A 5276-nucleotide genomic window follows, 5' to 3' on the forward strand; every position below is an offset into this window, starting at 1 on the left:
TAATAAAATTGACATTGTTTTTAATCATTAATCCCCCAGAGAAACGTTTTAAAATGGTTCTAATGGCTGCTTCTTGCTCTAGACATAACCCATCACATATCCTACACATTCCCTATATTATTACTGGATGGATGGGAACCTTAACATTTCAAACACCTATAAATTGTTTTGTCCCTTAGCACAAGGGACTTAGCAGTAAACGAAAACATGCTCCACAGTACAAGTCCATTCTCTCATTTTCAGTCACAGGGGTTATATGTTGGTGGTGAGGAAAGTCAAGAGGGGAACACAACCCATGGAGACAGGAAATGAGTTTGGAGTGTGTTAGGGCTAAAGTTCAAAATGTAGGAATGAGCAAAGACAGTAGATAATAGGTCAAAAGGAGATGAAAAAACCCAATACCCTGAAGTAGTGCATATTGTTCAGAGGTTTTTATTTATTTTAACATAGAGTATATATGAGACATCATGAAATGGATTAAACATTTTGTATTACTGTGTATTTTATAGACAGTGATTACATGCCATTGTTAAATATATACAAAGAGTGCTACTGCAAAAAGAAAGGAAGGCAGTAACACTTCTGAAGTTTTCCTGCTGTTTTCCTCCAGAATTGGTTATCACTGACATCATTTAGGTTTACGGCTCATTTAATTTGACCAACATGCATCTTCCTGGCTATAAGTTAAATTAATATTTTGGAAAGCCCCAGCCAGAGTTCAGATCCAGCTTTGCATCCAGTTTTGTCCCTGCAGATGAAAAACATACCACAGGATGATCCTGCCACAATCACATTTCATAGGGAAGTTAATGTGTTCAGGGAGATGTGCAGGGGTCATTCTCAACCCAACATGGCATGTTTAATGTAGGCCAAACAGTTACATTTAGATCTCATCTGATCAGAGCACCGTCTCCTACATGTTTGCTTCATCTCCTACATGGCCTGTGCCAAACTGCAAATGGATCTTTTTTATTTATTTCTCTCAACAATGGCTTTCTTCTTGCAACTCTTTCATAAAAGCTGAATTTCTTAGTTGCCCAACAAATAGTTTCAGGTGCAGCCAGGTAAGCAATGGATCTCTGTAGCTCCTCCAGGGTTACAATGAGCTGTTTAAGCTACTTATCTGCTTAACATTCTCCTTGCCTTAAATTAAGAATGGCTTGGAGTGTTGTTTTAAAACCTAACCCTGCTTCAAACTTGGTTTTCATGATTCTGTTTATTCATAAGTGTCCAAATAGACATCTGTGAGGCCTTTATAGAATAGCTGGATTTATAATGAGATTGTAATAAACTGTCTCACATTTTAGGAGTATTGCAGTAAACATACAAATGCTATTTTTTCAGATTTACATTTGTACATTTTAGAAAACCATGTATCATTTCATTTTGCTGTGTTGGTTAATCACACAAAATCCCAATAAAGTACCCTGAAGTTTGTGGTTTTATTGTGACAATATGTGAAATGTTCTAGGGGTGTAAATACTTTTGTACAGTGGTTTGTGTTCATGATGTAACAAGCAAATAAGAAGCTTTTATCCCAAGTCTGGCGAAAGTGAGAAATTACAAAGTGCACAGAGCAGCATAAGGTAAAACATATAGTAAAAGATTAAATATGTCAGTCTGCCACAGCATTGCTAGGATCCCAGTTGTTATTAAACACTGTCTGACTAGGAATGTTTTCTGTAGATAATTTTTGTTCAAGGTATTTTGGGGTAGTGCATTTGTGAATGCCTACATGTGCAGTTTCTCAGACTTAGGTCAGGCAATTTGGTTTTTCTCCACTATCAAAACTACAATGACAAAACACATCTATTTCCTATATTTCCTGTTCTTTATGTAGGTTTATTGAGGAAAATGTGAGGAATATTTTGGATTGTAATACCACTTTATCAGTAACATACTTCCTAATATGAGATTTTTGCTTTTCAGCAATAAGTAACCGACTGTACACAACTAGCCAATAATGGGCTTTGAAAACAGGCATGTTGGCAATGTGTTTTTTTTTTTTTTTGTGTGGCTTGCATATATAAATAGAGGTAACAGTCTGTGCATCTGTCAGTGTGAGGCACTGGCAAAGGTCTGACTATGTCTATTAGCATGAGGTTTTCTAATCCAATGGATAGCACAATGGTATTGCTTCAGGCTTTGGAGTGCTTCAACGACATGGTTGTTAAGTGAACACACAAACACATTTGTATGCAAATACTTATGCACACACACACGCTACATGCTTACTTTTACTACATTTCAACAGTAAAACGATAATCTTTCTTAGCATTACAGTAGCTTCCTTTCTTAACTTTAGTCAGAAGAAATAATTGCATGGAACTCCCACATAAGCTTGGGGGTACATGTGTACAAACCCCAGTCATGGTATTTAAGTGGATCTGATTGGTTACCACGGTACCAACTGTCACAGTGACAGTGTGACTAAAACTTTATAAAAAGGACCACATGTGTCTAGAAAGGCAGATGGTAAGTAAATACAAGTTTGAATAAGTGTATGGTAGTGTAAAGCCATTTGGGTTCAGCTATACTGTTATCCAAGATTTAAAAAACACAAATACTGGTCTTAGATCTATAATAGGTTTTCTGTTATTCAATAACTTAAAATATAAAATGACTATTCTTACCAGTTCTTCAAACCCTGACAGTACAGATGTAAAGGATAATACATTCCCTCTGACTTAACTCAATGATAAAATGTGGGAGCTCTCTCACCAACAAGTGCCTGGTGTCTGGGATTGAGCGATTCCAGTCAGATAGAGTTGTACTCACAAGCCCCTAGCTGAGTGCCTGGATTTTGCAGTGTCTCCCAGTGAGTGATAAGGTCACCTCTGTGCAGCTTCAGGTTGCAACAGTTCTGTGCTTATGCATCGACCAGCAATTCAGATTACCCAGCCTTCTTGGAGTATTGCACAGTGTCTTGGAGCTCTTATCTGATTGGACATGGTGGCAGGGAAGGGTGCCCGATATACCTGTTAATCCTGAGAGCTGGTGAGGGTGAGCTGGGAAAATCTGGAAGAGGAACATTTCAAGGTGATCTAGAACTCACACTTCTAGGAGAATTTCTCTCCTGGGATTTTAATGGGCCATGTTCTTCCATGGCAGCAATCAGAGGACCCTTTAATGGACACTTTTGGTGATGGAAGCTATCAGAATGAAGAAGGTGGCCTCTAGGGCTCGATTGTTTTTGGGTACTCGTGACGCCACTGGCTGGTACCGGCTGCCAAAGCAAAAGGACTGTGGCATCTGTACTTACAACGTTAAAAACCTGTTAATGGGAGAAGTTTAGATAAGCTATAGAGAAAGAAAGAATTTCAGTTGGTCTCAAGGAAGTTCAGGAAAATCTTTTTAGTGAATCAGAAAGAGCAAAAACAGGGACCAGCCCAAGCTGGATGTGGTTTGGAGCGGGAACTATGAACCTAGACTGAGCATAGTGTTGGTGGAAGAAGCATGTTGAATTTGTCTCCAATCTTGTCAGTATGTCCTCCATTGAGTAGGCAAAGCCTGAATAGTAGGGAGAAGGCAGTTCCATCACCGAGATTCAACACTAGATGCTGAAGGCTCTGGAATTCGTATAGCTGTCCTAGTTGACACACCTGTTCAATGTTGCATGGGAACGCAAAGGGGATGGGTGAGTGTATTCCAAATATCTAGGGGTCAAGCCCCGGATTGAGGAGGATCAATTCGAATTTCATAATGGGCATGGAATAGTTGACCAGATATTGGGGTAACAATCTGGTCAATTGTTCCATGAGGTCTCTTCCCAGTGGAACGTGCCTTTAAAACCCACCAAAGGGAGGCAAGTAGAAAACATTCTGATTACTTACTGGAACTACCTGACAAGACTTTTTGCAAAACGTAGGAGCTGTAGCTCTTCTCCAGACTCACGCTGGATGGCTAACCTAAGGAAGAAACTTATTTCAACATATTGAGTCCAGGATGGGTCATGCAGATGCAGATTTCAAGAATGGTAGCTAGAATGTTGTTGTTTCCAATCACCACAACTTTGAAGACCAGTTGGTGCATACCAAAAGTAATGAAAGGCATCAAACTCAAGAAGCATAACTTTTGGGCGTCATTGTCCTTGTAGACTTTTAAAGCTACTGATAAACACTCACCACATGGCTTTTGGGATTGGAGGAGCAAACGTTCAACAGTGGACTAAAATCTGACAGACTTTAAAGAAATACATTTAGGTTGCTTTTAAAGAACTTTAAAAAATGTTAAGTAACTTCAATAGTGAAAGGAAGGTTCGGCGCAGGCCCTTCTGAGCTTGACTGAGATATTATTAACCCATACTGGGAAAAACATTACTGAGCACTGGAAGGAGCACTTTGAGAATTCTTTTAAATTTAAACACTAAATTCTTAATTGTGGAGCCTGGGTATATTAGCCATTACCTTAATGGTGGTTGAGGAGATGCAGTTAAAAAGCTACCCATGGCAGGGTGCAGGGAATAGCTGAAATTCCCCTCGCAATTCTAAAGTCTCTGGTATTTGAATTTGTGCCATGGTTCTCTTGCCTGCTCATTACTAGAAAGAAAAATTATATTTTCGAAAAAGGGGTTTGAAAAAGGTGTTCTAAATACTGTAGGTGCAAATTTCTCACTTGCTCTTTGTTAAAAATGGAGGCTCTATTAATTTGGTAAATGTTGGATCTTGGAGGAAAAATGTTGCTGTCCCCAATGCTGTAGAACAGTGGACCATATCTTTACCTTAACAGAGTCAGAGGCTCTGTGTTAGGCTACCACTTTATCACCAGTTCACTTTATGAGCTGGTTCTCATCAAACCAGTATTAACCAGTCTAGCTCATTTTTTGCAAATGGCAATGGTTCTTCAAGCCATAGTCATCTGCATGCAGTGGAGCAGTTTGTGACTAAGGCCCTGTTTACATGGTACAATTTGAGAATAGCTTTCAGAGTGTAATGGCTTGAAAATGTCCGTTGTTGTGAAGGAAAAATGTAATATTTCTTGTAGGTGAAACTTTGACTTATGTGCATTATGACTAAAACCTGTAGAAATTAATGTGTACCTGCACAACGGCTGCCAACCAGTTTAAAACCCACAGGAGACAAAGATGTCAACAATAAAAATGGTGAATAGCAGATTACTTGAGCTGCTGACTCTTTTGAATCTAACAAAGGTTCTCCAAAAAGTGTTCATTTTCGCCCCCATTTTGCAAGCAGGAAGTGTTTGAGCATGTTGTTTCAAAGCACATGCTGCTCACTAGTGGTGTGTTAGGGGAATTACACCATTTTCATGTCTACTAG

This window comes from Girardinichthys multiradiatus, chromosome 5, assembly GCF_021462225.1.
Source record: "Girardinichthys multiradiatus isolate DD_20200921_A chromosome 5, DD_fGirMul_XY1, whole genome shotgun sequence".
Lineage (NCBI taxonomy): Eukaryota > Metazoa > Chordata > Actinopteri > Cyprinodontiformes > Goodeidae > Girardinichthys > Girardinichthys multiradiatus.